Below are 15,956 nucleotides of genomic sequence, written 5' to 3' on the forward strand. Positions count from 1 at the left end.
GAACTTACGTAAGTCAAAGTGAAAGTCTCGTTCATGAATACGACCCTATTAGTATTGTTCTATTTGTTTAATTTGTCTGTGATTATCGTTTGTAGCATATTTTCCGCTCGTTTTATCTTTGGGATTATTATTATTATTATTGTTATTATTATTATTATTATTATTATTATTATTATTATTATTATTATTATTATTATTATGGTCCAAGTATTATTTTATGTTCGAATTCATTCTCTTCTTTTGTGCTCCTCCTATTCTGTATCTTTCGTGCGTTGCCCAGTGTTGGCGATTTATTATTATGGGATCGTTTTCTTGCCTTCCTGGGGTTAATTTCAAATTATGCCTCGTATGCAATTATGCCGTGTCTAAAGCCTCCTTCCGTTAAAAATTAGAAATGTAATTCTGGTTATCATCCTAATGCTCTGTTAAATTAAATTTCAAATTCAAACAGTTATAACCAAAGATTAATGTAATACCATGGTTGTAGAAAATTGAAATTTGTTTCTACCGTTATTTAATTTTCCTTTGTTAACGCTCTCATCTCTAATTCACTTCTGTGTTTTGTTTATTTTCTTGTTTTGATCATTTGTTGCGTCACCATTTATCTTATCTCGTGGACGCTTTAATTTTGGGTGGCCTTGCCTACTATGAGAGGATTTTGTTAGCATGGCTTGGGTGGTTGTAAGCGCCAGTTCATGTTGTTCCGAAAATTTTGGAACTCTTATATTATTTTCCTCTTGTGAAATTCTACTTAGTTGGGAAAATTTTCTTAATTTGTTTTTTGTCATTTAAATTTTATTTATTTATCCGTGTATTTCTCCAGTTGGTGTCACAGTTTGTTGTTGGGCGTGCATTCATTTTCTTGACATTGCCTAATCATTATCGTGTGAACGTATTATAACAAATTTCCATTTTAACCTGATTTGTAGTTACCTACGGGCCCGTAATTTATTTATTAAGTAGGAATTAATTTAAGTTAGATTATCATCTATTTAATGGAATTTACCAATGAATTTTCCTTATGGTCCAAGTAATTAGAATGTATTTAATAGGTAGCAACTTTTTCAGTATTCTAATTTTTCAAAGTTATAATTTATTATTTATTCATTCATTTAAATATATCTGGTTTATTTAAAAATCTTTCTATTATTTAATTTCACTGTAAAAATCTCTTCAATATTTTTAATGTTAAAACAGATGGTTCATGTTTGTGGGTTACTGTAGTCACGTCCTATTCGTGAACCATGGGCAACGGCTGAGTGGCCTAGTAAGTGGTCCTGAGAGTCGGGATACCAGTTGCTGTGGAATGGGAGTGGGCATCTCGGGCATATTCTGAGTCGTGGCCCTCCTTGTGCTCAGGCGGCTAGGACTATACAATTCACCGGTGGTCCATAACCCGTTAGAGGAGAGATCCTCACTTGGACTATGTGCAAGTAGGGCAGCATCCTGCTTCATGTATTTACCGAGCTCAGAACACTTTAAGCAAGCCTCGGACCTATGGGAGTAATGGAGTCCCACTCCCATTTGACAGGCGAGGGACTCCTTGGAAACAACTTGGCGAACCAAATGGAATTTGATGGGGAGCTATCAATATTAATGGGGCTTATGGAAGAAAGAAGGTAGAACTGGCTGAGTCAGCAAAGAGGATGCATCTGGATGTGCTAGGAGTAAGTGATATTCGGGTAAGGGGAGATAATGAGGAAGAGATAGGAGATTATAAGGTGTACTTGACGGGTGTTAGAAAGGGAAGGGCAGAGTCTGGGGTAGGGCTCTTTATCAGGAATACCATTGCACGCAACATAGTTTCGGTTAGGCACGTAAATGAGCGAATGATGTGGGTAGATTTGTCAGTGGGAGGAATTAGGGCAAGAATTGTGTCTGTGTATTCACCATGTGAGGGTGCAGATGAGGATGAAGTTGACAAGTTTTATGAAGCATTGAGTGACATTGTGGTCAGGGTCAACAGCAAGGATAGAATAGTGATAATGGGCGATTTCAATGCGAGAGTTGGGAATAGAACTGAAGGATACGAAAGGGTGATTGGTAAATGTGGGGAAGATATAGAAGCTAATGGGAATGGGAAGCCTTTGCTGGACTTCTGTGCCAGTATGGGTTTAGCTGTTACGAATACATTCTTCAAGCATAAGGCTATTCACCGCTACACATGGGTAGGCTAGGGGTACCAGATCCATAATAGACTATATCTTAACCGACTTCGAATTCAGGAAATCTGTTAGGAATGTACGAGTTTTTCGCGGATTTTTCGATGATACAGACCACTATCTGATGTGCAGTGAACTAAGTATTTTTAGGCCTAGGGTAGAGAAAGTGAAATCCGTCTGCAAACGAATAAGGATAGAAAATCTCCAGGACGAGGAAATTAGACAGAAGTACATGGATATGATTAGTGAGAAGTTTCGAACAGTAGACAGTAAACAGGTTCAGGATATAGAAAGTGAATGGGTGGCATACAGGGATGCTGTAATAGAAACAGCAAAGGAATGCCTAGGAACAACTGTGTGTAAAGATGGGAAAAGGCGAACATCTTGGTGGAATGATGAAGTGAGAGCAGCCTGTAGACGTAAAAAGAAGGCTTATCAGAAATGGCTCCAAACAAGGGCCGAGGCAGACAGGGATATGTACGTAGATGAAAGAAACAGAGCGAAACAAATAGTTGTTGAATCCAAAAAGAAGTCATGGGAAGATTTGGTAATAACCTGGAAAGGCTAGGTCAAGCAGCAGGGAAACCTTTCTGGACAGTAATAAAGAATCTTAGGAAGGGAGGGAAATAGGAAATGAACAGTGTTTTGAGTAATTCAGGTGAACTCATAATAGATCCCAGGGAATCACTGGAGAGGTGGAGGGAATATTTTGAACATCTTCTCAATGTAAAAGGAAATCATCATGGCGGTGTTGCAAACAGCCAAACTCATGGGGAGGAGGAAAATGATGTTGGTGAAATTATGCTTGAGGAAGTGGAAAGGATAGTAAATAAACTCCATTGTCATAAGGCAGCAGGAATAGATGAAATTAGACCTGAAATGGTGAAGTATAGTGGGAAGGCAGGGATGAAATGGCTTCATAGAGTAGTAAAATTAGCGTGGAGTGTTGGTTAGGTACCTTCAGATTGGACAAAAGCAGTAATTGCACCTATCTATAAGCAAGGGAACAGGAAGGATTGTAATAACTATCGAGGTATCTCATTGATTAGTATACCAGGCAAAGTATTCACTGGCATCTTGGAAGGGAGGGTGCGATCAGTCGTTGAGAGGAAGTTGGATGAAAACCAGTGTGGTTTCAGACCACAGAGAGGCTGTCAGGATCAGATTTTCAGTATGCGGCAGGTAACTGAAAAATGCTACGAGAGGAATAGGGAGTTGTGTTTATGTTTCGTAGATCTAGAGAAAGCATATGACAGGGTACCGAGGGAAAAGATGTTCGCTATACTGGGGGACTATGGAATTAAAGGTAGATTATTAAAATCAGTCAAAGGCATTTATGTTGACAATTGTGCTTCAGTGAGAATTGATGGGAGAATGAGTTCTTGGTTCAGGGTACTTACAGGAGTTAGACAAGGCTGTAATCTTTCACCTTTGCTGATTGTAGTTTACATGGATCATCTGCTGAAAGGTATAAAATGGCAGGGAGGGATTCAGTTACACTAGGTGGAAATGTAGTAAGCAGTTTGGCCTATGCTGACGACTTGGTCTTAATGGCAGACTGTGCCGAAAGCCTGCAGTCTAACATCTTGGAACTTGAAAATAGGTGCAATGAGTATGGTATGAAAATTAGCCTCTCGAAGACTAAATTGATGTCAGTAGGTAAGAAATTCAACAGAATTGAATGTCAGATTGGTGATACAAAGCTAGAACAGGTCGATAATTTCAAGTATTTAGGTTCGGTTTTTTCCCAGGATGGTAATATAGTAAGCGAGATTGAATCAAGGTGTAGTAAAGCTAATGCAGTGAGCTCGCAGTTGCGATCAGCAGTATTCTGTAAGAAGGAAGTCAGCTCCCAGACGAAACTATCTTTACATCGGTCTGTTTTCAGACCAACTTTGCTTTACGGGAGCGAAAGCTTGGTGGACTCAGGATATCTTATTCATAAGTTAGAAGTAACAGACATGAAAGTAGCAAGAATGATTGCTGGTAAAAACAGGTGGGAACAATGGCAGGAGGGCACTCGGAATGAGGAGATAAAGGCTAATTTAGGAATGAACTCGATGGATGAAGCTGTACGCATAAACCGGCTTCGGTGGTGGGGTCATGTGAGGCGAATGGAGGAGGATAGGTTACCTAGGAGAATAATGGACTCTGTTATGGAGGGTAAGAGAAGTAGAGGGAGACCAAGACGACGATGGTTAGACTCTGTTTCTAACGATTTAAAGATAAGAGGTATAGAACTAAATGAGGCCACAACACTAGTTGCAAATCGAGGATTGTGGCGACGCTTAGTAAATTCTCAGTGGCTTGCAGACTGAACGCTGAAAGGCATAACAGTCTATAATGATAATGTATGTATGTATGTATGTATGTATGTATGTATGTAAACAGATGGTTAACTTGAATATTATTTAATAATATAGTAAGTGATACCTGCTCCTCAATTTATTTTTCATTGATTTATTTAATTTTAAAGGATATCCAATTGTAGTTACGACATGATATTTAAAGCCTTATGCATTAAGTAAATATTATTCTCTAATTTGGAGTTTTGATTTGGTAGTTAGTGATATTGATCAGGCAACCCCTTAAGTAGTTATTAAGATCCTGTCCTCATTATTCCTTATTATTCTGGTCCCTCCACGTCGAATATTTAATGCTACAGCCCCCAAGGAAAGTAATTTTGTGCCTTGTGTTCATCTGGCCATTTCTTGTGTGTTCACTGTTGTATGTGTACCTAGGGCGTTGCATTTATCTCTCTTGGACGCCCTTTCCGGATTGCTTGATTGCGTAAATTTACGTTGATTATTATTTAACTTTTTCTCCCCCGTATCTCATAAAATTTAACTGTCGGGTGTTTTGGACCGGAAAGCTGATGCACGGCTTTGGATAAGAATCCCATGAATTCTTTGTCATGATTACAAAAGTCATCGTCCTTACCGATATTCTGGAATTCCAACTTAAATTTTTCCATCGTTTCTTTGTATGTCTCTGTGTTTTGATTTTGTTTAAACGTGCTGTGATTCGTTATGTCTGGCGTGTTAATATTTTCGTTGATATTTCCTGGACACAAGATATCACTATAATTTGAAAGGGGTGCACGGCCACTTTTTGCTGATTTCCATTCGGGCTGCTTACCTTCTTTGTTTCTGTGGTTGAGATCGGCTTATGTGGATGCTCACTCCTAGCTTCCCTTTACAGAGTTTACCACAATGTGGACAGGCCGTGGCGTTAACAACTTCATCTGTGATAATCTGAGTCGTCGTGTTAGGTGATTCGTTCAAAGGTTCCGTTTCAGGGTGTTATAGCACCCTTATTCGCAAGAACGGTATTAATAATGGCACAGCATTTAATATAGCAGTATATAGTATATTATGGTGTTGTATTGTTTCTAGAATGCTGACGTTCAGTTAGGTAACGGAAATTCAATTCCGACTACCTATGCAGAGGCACCACGAGCAGGAATCCGCTTCACAAGGGAGTGTGCTAGCACCTATACTTTTCAACATCTACACCGATGATCAGCCTCGCCCACAAAGGAAAAAGAGCTTTATTTATGCAGACGATGTCGCCCTCGCAGCTCAAGAGGAAACGTTTGAACCTGCTGAAGAGAAGCTCTCCCATGTTCTACAAATTCTAAATGGTTATTACCAAGAGAACCAACTAAAACCAAACCCATCAAAAACACAAGTCTGTGCCTTTCACCTAAAAATTCGACAGACAGCGAGAAAATTGCAAGTGATTTGGGAAGGTAAAATATTAGAACACTGCTTCACTCCCAAATATCTAGGCGTAACTCTTGACCGAGCACTAACCTATAGAACACACTGTCTGAATGCCAAAAGGAAGGTATTTGCAAGGAACAACATTATCCGGAATTTATTGGGTCCAACCTCTCCTTTTAAGAACATCAGCAATAGCCCCCTGTTATTTAGCAAAAGAATACGCCTGCCCTGTCTGGTGTAGATCTAGTCATGCTAATCAAGTGGATGTCGCCTTAAATTAAACCTGCAGACTCGTTACAGGATGTTTGAGATCTACACCAGTTGATAAAGTTTATTTTCTAGCAGGTATCCCACCTCCAGTTATTCGCCGTGAGTGTGCATCCAGTCTGGAGAAATCTAAAGTACTGAACCTGACGACACATACTATATATGGGTACCATCCGCTCAAATCAAGGAAATGCTTTCTCCATACTACTGAAAGCCTCACTGAATCACCATCGAAATTCAGAGTGAATTCATGGCATTCCAGATCCAGCCACCTTGCAGGATGGATGACGCCTTCCGAAAGACTTCCTCCAGGCCACGAGGAAAGCTGGTCAATATGGAAGACGTCCAACAGGTTGCGTTCAGGAGTTGGAAGAACAAAGGCCAACACGAGAAAGGGGGGTTTTGTATGTGACTCCACTGTATGTGAATGTGGTGAAGAACATACAATGAGCCATTTTCTTGTTTGTAAGTTGCGTCCAACTACTTGCTCTCTCCAGAATGTGATTGACGCTGCCAAGGAAGCATGTAAATTAGCCGCTTATTGGTCACACCACATTGAATTAATTTTGTATTTATGTAGAGCTTAAATCACATCGTTACCTGCCAACATCAGAAATGATTAATGATTATAATACCAGATTTGTTATTGTCCTGTATAATTGTAAGTATAATGTATGTTTCTGACACGATTAAGTAAATAAATTAACCTATGGTGTTATGAACACTAATTACCAACTGGGTAATTTGCACAAATCACCGTGGAAAATGAAATCTAACAGACATAGAATGGTATTAAAGCGTTGACCATATGATAGGTAATACGGACATGGGACCTCGCTGGACTTGGTTAAAGAAAATGGATCTTGAGTTGTTAGATTTTCATTCAGCGTTATGTCCTGATGGTGTGACTGAGGATATTAAGTATGCTTTTAATTTAACACGCCAGTACTTATCAAATAAATATTAAGAAGACAAGGGTAGACATATTGGTAATCTGCAAACGTTATTAAGATTACAGTCAAGACGAAAGAATTGTCATTGAAACTAAATCGTTAGAAGGCTATGGATTCAACATTATGACGCAACTAACTTCATATATGTATATTTGTATCTTATTTGCGCAAGATCTGGCTGCCATGCTTACTAAGAAGTCGATGGTGCGATATCTGGAGGAGGCTGAGCTGAGATGATGGAAAATGAGGCTTACAATCCCCAGAGCATCCCAATGAACAACGGCAGGATGTGATTACCAAGTCTGAACGGCGGATGTCGAGGAGAAACTATTTCAATCCCGGAGGAGCCGAAGGAAAAAGGTAAGTTTTCTTAGTAAATAAGTGTTGCAAATCCTAATATAATTATTCATATTTGTTGGTGAATAGATAGTTAATCGTTGTAGTCTTCAAAATATCTCAAATATGTTAGATTCTCGCGGATTAACGTTACGTTTGTGTCAAAATACATGGATACAGGTAGTCATCTGAAAGACATAACGAATCCTGGTTAATGAATGTGAAGTGAATTATACGTTAGTGCCATTGTTATGATATTTAAGTATATGGAAAGGTTATCCTATATGAATTGTGAGATATGTATTGGTAGAATATTTGAGGTTATATGTGAGTGAAGGTCAATATCTTGGAGTGCGAATGTTGGACAGTGCCATATGAAGTCAGAGTAGGATAATATATGGATATGAGAATAATTTGAAATGGTAATGAGATCAGCTGAGGAGAGATTGGGTTAATCAACTGAATAATTGAGAGTTAAAATTATTCCAAGCGTCAAGTTGAGGTCCAGTTCAGAAATATTTGGGAGAAAAGGAAGAGAAGAAAGTGATTTTGAAGTATTAAGTGAATATAAGGAAGGATATATAATTGGAATATATGTTGCTACGTCGGTAAAGAAGAAAATGATTAATTATGAAGAAAAAGAGAAGAGTAATGACGCAAACCAGGATCGTTAATATTCACGAAACCGTGATGATCAATCGTTGACAATTAATCCATATCCTACGTTGGTAGAAACATATTGTGGTGTTTATAATAAGTTATGGCATAAGTAGATCATTGACATGAATCAATATAGGGAATGTTGAGTAATATGTTGATTTTATTCTTAACCTAGATCTCTACTGTAATATTGAATATTCATTGAAGAAGCACATGGCACACACCGAATCATATGTATAGGCATTATTTCTTTATAAATAATTTCAGGAGGTTAGATAATTCATAGACTCTTCATGAATGATATCCTTTATCTACTTTAATAAATGACACTTGGCAATGTGTTGGAATTCAAGTATTTATGTGAGAATACGTATTTCTCATCATACATAATTGTATGATTAAATTGGAATTGAAGATTAATGAGACGAATGATGCATTTGTGTTGCCAAGTGATATTAGGTATTAATGTAAATATTAGTACATATTATGGCTAACTGAATACTTATATTTTTCCTGACGCATTCCTTTGAAATAATAATCCTACAACAAAGAAACCTAATACTCATCCTAATTAATTACAAGAAGAAGAGTGAGGTAATGATGCCGGAATACGATACTTTCCAAGATGATTTGTAAATAATTTGGGAGACTTTAATTGTAATTTACGAACATTTTTGTGATTGATGATGTGAAGGTGACATGTGTGTTAATTTCAAAACTTACAAACTTAAATAATTTTTTTATTGTACATACGTATTATATTTCAATCAACGATCCTAGTTACTACAACGAAACTGAATTGGTGAATTTTAAAAAGAGACGATAAATCTTCTCTCAATTACATTTTCTTTTCTTAATTTTTCTTAGAATTTGAATAAATAAGTAGGATTTAAGATATATAGGTATTCGTATTCACCATCAGTTTAAGCATTTCATATCTTTAGACTTAAGGTAAAATAGGAATTATTTCTTGGTGAAAATGATGATTTGTAGGTTGGAGATGTCCATCATTAATATCGGCAGATGGATTGTCCGTTAAGAAGTCTTTCGCATCTTTCCCGGAATCCACGTTTAAAAAACTTTGACAGTCAACTAACCCTGAGAGTATGCTAGTCTGGATTTCTTCGTAAACCGCCCTTGACGCAGGAAAGGCGCAATAGGGACATAACTTTATAAAGCTGCAGTGGCTGCAGAGTTAAAGATGCTAGCGTGTGAGCTGATGAGTAATGCGCTATTGGTTTTTGGTGTTTGGAACACTGAATTTTCGATTGTAATATTTCGATCTTATAGATTTGAACTCTACAGACTTTTAATTGTCTACCGTAATACTGACATTTTTTGTGATTGATGATGTGAAGGTAACATGTGAGTTAATTTCAAAACTTTCAAATTTAAATAATTTTTATTGTACATAATTATTGTATTTCAATCAACGATCCTGTCCCCCGTAGGTCCAAACCCTCGTTCACGTCGTCGGGGACGGGTAATGGTACGAAGTAGGGGATAGCTTGTAAGGGTGAAGTACAGCGGGGACCTTATGTGCCCCAGGACCGCTACGGTAGCTGTGGAGGCCTTACAGGAACCCTGAAATGTAACGGCTAACTTGGCTCTGGTGAAGTCCTTGACGGCACTGAGGTGGAGAATGAGACCTTTGGTACGGCAAAGTTGGAGGAGGAGGCAACCTTTCCTCTTGGGTAAAATAAAGAGGAAAACCTCTGCCTTGTGGTGAAGAGGAATCTTCAAAGGCTAAGGGAGACTACCCCAACAGAAAACAGCAGGCTTGGAGATGTAGGTGGCAGCCCCACCACCACGCTCGGGTGCTGTGGGCCAATAACTCGCACAGCCTTAAATTACTTTATTACAGAAACATCAACAATGAGAAACCGGACTTATCCAAAGATGACGACTTTGGCTTGAAAAGGCATACGAAAATTGGGCTATGGAATGTGAAGACTCTGCGGAAATGTGGAAGGGTACGACAGGCAGTGGCATGTATGAGGAGTTATGGCCTGAACATCCTAGGTTTGAGTGAGGTGAAATGGAGTGAGTTTGGGGAATTGGCAATCCATGATGGAGCTGTATTTGTATACTCTGGAAGACCCGAGGGCGACGGAGCGAGTTCTGGAGGTGTGGGTATATTAATGGATAAGAGGAGCCTTATGGAGTAGTACCCAGTGACGGAAAGGATAATAGTGGCATGTTTTAAGACCAATATTAGAAACGTTGTGTTGATAGTATGTTATGCACCTGCAGAGTTGGCGGATGAGGAAGACAAACGGGCGTTCTATGGACATCTTAATAGTACGGTTAAGAAACAGAAAAGGAAGGATGTCATCCTAGTTGAAGGAGATTTTAATGCAAAAGTGGGACAGGACAACGAAGGACTTGAACATATTATGGGAAGGCATAGTTTAGGAGAACGAAATGAGAATGGACAGCTGTTTGTTGACTTCTGTGCAAGCCACGATTTGGTTATTGGTGGTACTAAATTTCTACGTAAAGACTGCCATGAAGTGACATGGATATCACCGGATCATAGGACAGAAAACCAGATAGATTATGTGGCTATTGGACGAAGGTGGAGGAGTTCATTGTTGGGTGTGAGGAACAAGAGAGTTGCGGACATTGGTAGTGTTCACCATCTTGTTGTGGCTACCTTTAGAATGAAGATCCAGGCACAAAAGAGAAGGATAGAGCAGACAAGGAAGCGATATGATGTTGGAAAGCTAAGGGATGACAGAAATTTGAAAGAAGCCTTCAGGATAGAACTAAAGAATCGATTCCAAGCACTCACTGAGGTGGAGGATGAAACTATTGAGGAAAAATGGGTGAAAACTAGATCTGTATTTACTGAAGTAAGTGAAAATATCCTGGGTTTTAAGGACAGGAAGAAAAAAGACTGGATGACTGACCAGACATGGGAAATTATCAGACAAAGGAAAGAGATAAAGGAAGTAATGAACGCATGTAAGACACGAGCAAGGAAGGCAGAATTACAATCCAAATATACTGCTAAGGATAAGGAAGAAAAGAGAAGTGTAAAGAGAGAAAAAAGGAAATGGATAGATGACCTATCTCAACAAGCAGAGGAGGCAACCAGAAAGAGAAATCTTAGAGAACTCTATGCCATCACCCGAGTTCTGGCAAGGAAGCAGGTGCAGAAAAACCGTCCAGTCAGAAACAAAGATGGTGTCTTCCTAACAAACTCCGAGGTTAAACTGAAGCGATGGCAGAAACATTTCCCTGCTGTGTTAAACCGCTCCTTGGAGGAGCAAGTAGATGCGGGAGAAGGCGAAGAAGAAGAGGAAGAAACCCAGCCTGACCCAAGGATTAAAGTCTGCTTTCCAACAGTGGAGGTAATCAAGAGGGCATTGAGAGAATTGCATATTGGTAAGGCAGCAGGTGTTGACAATATTCCAGCAGAAGTCATGAAGGTTAATATAGATACCACTGCCAATATGTTGCCACCGCTATTTGAGAAGATATGGATTAATGGAGAAATGCCGACAGATTGGATATCTGGATTTCTTTTGAATTTGCCAAAAAGGGCGATACGTCAAACTGTAACAACTTGAGGGGCATTACGCTTCTTTCAATCCCTAGCAAAGTCTTCACCAGGGTTCTGCTGAACATAATTAAGGAGTATATCAACTTAAGGCTCCAACGGGAACAGGCAGGCTTTCGATCGAATCGCTCGTGTGTAGACCAAATAAACACCTTGAGGATAATTTTGGAGCAGTGTGCTGAGTGGTCACCTCGCCTCAATGCAGTGTTCATCGACTTCGAAAAACCTTTTGATTCGATCAACAGAGAAGCTATGTGGAAGTGAAGCGGTATGGAGTCCCATAAAAAATTACCAACCTAATTTAGGAAACATACCGTGATTATACATGCAGAGTCATTATTGAGGGACGTGTATCTGAGCCTATAACTGTACGTTCAGGAGTACGTCAAGGTTGTAAACTCTCGCCAACCATGTTCCTGGGGGTGACTAATGCGGATATGCGGAATATAACGCGAAATGTGAAACGTTGTATCTAGTGGTGAATGGCTAATAGGTTAGAAGACCTAGATTTCGCTGACGATTTGTGTCTCCTGTCTGAGGCACATGGTGAAATGCAATCAAAGATTGAAGGCTTGGTAAAAGGAGGAAAAAGGTGGGACTATCAACTCAAAGAAGATCAAGGCTCTAAGGATGAACACAAACAAACTGGACCCATTTGTCTTCAGTGATGAACCTATGGAGGATATGAATATTTTTCACATATTTGGGCAGTGTAGCTACCAAAGATGGATGAGCAGTACAGGATGTTTCTCAACGTATACAAAAAGCAAATGGTGCCTTTGTTCGGTTCTATCCGGTATGGAAGAACAGCAAAATATCTATCAGGACCAAACTTCGCATTTCCCGAAGTACCGTCAAGGCTGTTCTACTATATGGGTCCGAGTCCTGGAAAGTGACTAAAGTGATTACCTCCAAGTTGCAGACTTTTGTCAACCGCTGTTTAAGGAAGATTCTAAACATCTACTGGCAGGGAGTAATCTCCAATCATTAAATACGGAGAAGAACAGGTGAAACCGAGATGACCATGCAGATAAAGCGGCGGAAATGGAAATGGATAGGGCATACATTGAGAAAAGGGAATGAAGCCATTGAGAGAGGCATTGGATTGGAACCCGCAGGGTAAACGAGGAGAGGAAGGCCCAAACAAGCGTGGCGAAGATCTGTACCCATGGAGGCAATGACAGAAGGCAAGACCTGGAGGGAGGTGAAGAGGTTGGCTAGCAACAGGATCAGATTGAGATGCTTTGTTGATGCCCTATGTTCCATAAGGAACAACAGGAATTAAGTCAAGTAAGTCAATCAACGATCCTAGTTACCACAACGAAACTGAACTGATGAATGTTAATATGAGATGATAGATTTTCTTTCAATTACATTTTCTTTTCTTAATTTTTCTTAGAATTTGAACTTTGTGTTCAGAACCGAAAAGAATTTGTGCTTTACACTACTGGTAATAGAACCCAGAGCTCTTCCCTTTGGACTGATGAGTATCATGCTAAGTAAATGACTGCGCATTGAACGCGTGCGTCTAATTCATGTGAACTTGTGTTCGAATTAGGATGTCTCTCCTCTTTTATCCAGGCTTGCAAGCCTGGACACGCAGCTAGCTGTTATGTGAAGCAGCAAGGGTTACTAACCTAACAAAACTTGCGAATGTAGCTTTTTGTGCATTTAGGCACGCGCTCTTTTTGTAGCATGGATGCAATTAACAGTATAGGTTGGTCTGTAGCAGTTGAGACTCTACACCTTAGTGAGTTGCCTGTCAGCGAAAGATTCCGTATTATTTCAGTGCGAAGAATATCTACAAGATATGGAAGTCGCATAATATGTACTTGTACTCGCTTCGGCGGTACATATACCAAAATTGGAACGATACAGAGAAGATTAGCATGGCCCCTGCGCAAGGATGACACGCAAAATCGTGGAAGTCGCATAATATGTACCTGCGGAAATTTTAAAAATTCAATGCAATTTCAGATGATGAACCACAGCATTTAAACAATCGTTGCACATGCACGACTTATGATGGTATGCGAACAAAACTGTATTGTCACCTTTAAGGACGTATAGCATATACTAATTGGATCATAGAATTTTAATATACGGTACACGTTAACATTTAGCAAAAACGTGTTGGTTTTTTGGATATGTAATGTACATTATAAGAATGAAAAATAAAAGAGAAAAAATTATACTGTTTATTTCTTTCCTCCAACAACACCTCCCTATAACTCCCTTCCTCCTAGTATCTATATCAAAACGTTGTTAATACAAAAAATATAAAAAAATATTTTCATTCTGGAAAGGCAAAAAACTAGCGCGCTGGGAGGTTAGGTTAACGCATGGTCATCGTAATGTTAGACCTGCACTTTTGTATAGTTAGCCCGGGTATCGAACTTGAAGTCTGTTAGGTTAAGCTTCCACTCTTATGTGGTTAGCACGGGTGTTGAACTTTGAGTCTCTTAGGTTAAGCTAATACTTTTAGGCTAGTACTAGTACTAGTAACAGTGCGCTCTGACGGAGTTCCGAGAATTAATACGGTGAGAGGGCGTTCCGCTGAAGTGAAGGCTTGCGTCATAGTTACGGCAAAATGATCGTTGCATCTTGTCGTCAAGGTATGAAGTAGTGCTATGGAAGTTGTAATACAATATGGGTTTGAGTACATACACTTCCAAAATAGTCGCAAGTCAACAGTGAATAAAGCGCAGAAACTGTTTGAGAGTGGCCATGTGTTACAAATTGAAGAAAGACGAACTGTTTCCAGTTTTACATTTACTGGCTTCGTCATAAGGCAGACGAGTGTTAGCAAAAGCCTGTACAAGGTTACAATTGAGGTAATTACGTTAGCTCATTATTGTTACACATACTGTATTATATGTTACAATTTAATGTGATTCAGTGAAGTCTGTAATATTTCGTATTTCTATCACAGCTTGACAACCAACGAAACTGCGTTAAATCAAACTGTGACTGTGTAGCTTGTGCCAGAGGGCGCTGTAAACACGTATGCACCGTAATACAGTACTGAAATTCTGATTCAGGATTTAGTAAGACAAATTTGCCGCAAGAATGGGGGTAACTAAAGTTCAAAATAGCTGGTATGTAATATTATCGCTGCTAATTATTTAATAAATTTAAGTGCTCACAATATGATTAATACAGTGTAGATTTTATATCTTCTAGGGTCCGTAAAATATGCGAAAGGGAGGAAGGCTGAAGATCTATTTCCCAAGAAGAGGGCGAGAACTGACAAGGGTGCTGTAATTACCACCGATGAACTAGGAAAACAGATCTAGATAATTCACCTTGGACTGAAATGATTAGAGAGGAGATGAAAACAGAGTCTGAATCGGTAGCTAAAACTTTGTGTGAAGAGTTGTGCACCAATAGCGTCAGTATTGGCATAAACAAATTTTAATAAACTCATGAACGAGTTGCTTCAACTTCAAGACGATTGCACAGTGGTCACTTCTGGAGAGTTTGTTTTAAGTGACGATTTTTATACTTCCCATATTACGGTAACAACAGACAAGATACTTGATATAGCATTTAAAACTCAGTTTCCAAGTGAAGGTGATGAACAGTTGAAGGTGCGGGCACTACGCATTTCCGCTTCAAGCAGGGCAAAACCCTCATGAATTAGCAAAAAAATTCTTGAGGAAACTCCCGTGCCTCATAGAAATCTTATTTATGGCAAGGCTACTGAGGGCATTGCCTCGAAAGAATACTCTTCTTTAACAGGATTAGAATGTGTAACCTCGGGGGTAGTAATACATCATAAACAACCCTGGCTTTATGCTACACCGGGCGGGTTGGTTCTAGGAAAGGATGGACATATTTCCAAGGTTCTAGAAATTAAGTGTCCGATTTCTTGCAATGATAGACCAATAATTGAACCTCCTGACACTGTAAATGTTAAATACTTGCACAGAGACTCAGGTGGAAATTTGAGACTGAAAAATAGCCATATCTATTACAGTCAGTGTCAGATACTCTTATGTTCTACAGGACTTCAGGAGCTGTATTTTTACATATATTCACCTCTGGGTTCTGCTATTGTCCCTGTGAAGTATGATTATTCCTTTATTGAAACATCCATTCCATTGTTGGAAAGGTTTTATTTTGGCCACTTCATTTTTTTATTGCAACAGAAGGTGAAAGCCTAAGATTAGTGAATGATTGTTGAATTATCAGTACATCAAACGTGAGGAATTAAAGTCAAACAGGGTTATTATATGCTCTTTTTATTAAATAGTGAATTATGACTACAATGTACAAGCGTTAATCT

The 15,956-nt window shown here is 39.1% G+C and overlaps 1 non-coding gene across 1 annotated transcript; it reads left to right on the forward strand.

Moving 5' to 3' along the window:
• The first annotated feature begins 13,502 nt into the window (after positions 1 to 13,502).
• Positions 13,503 to 13,609, forward strand: LOC136859308 (U6 spliceosomal RNA). The gene has a single exon (XR_010858954.1). It is a non-coding gene; the product is annotated as a U6 spliceosomal RNA (small nuclear RNA).
• Positions 13,610 to 15,956: the final 2,347 nt, after the last annotated feature.

The sequence above is a fragment of the Anabrus simplex genome, chromosome 1 (genome assembly GCF_040414725.1).
Source record: "Anabrus simplex isolate iqAnaSimp1 chromosome 1, ASM4041472v1, whole genome shotgun sequence".
In the NCBI taxonomy this organism is placed as follows: Eukaryota; Metazoa; Arthropoda; class Insecta; order Orthoptera; family Tettigoniidae; genus Anabrus; species Anabrus simplex.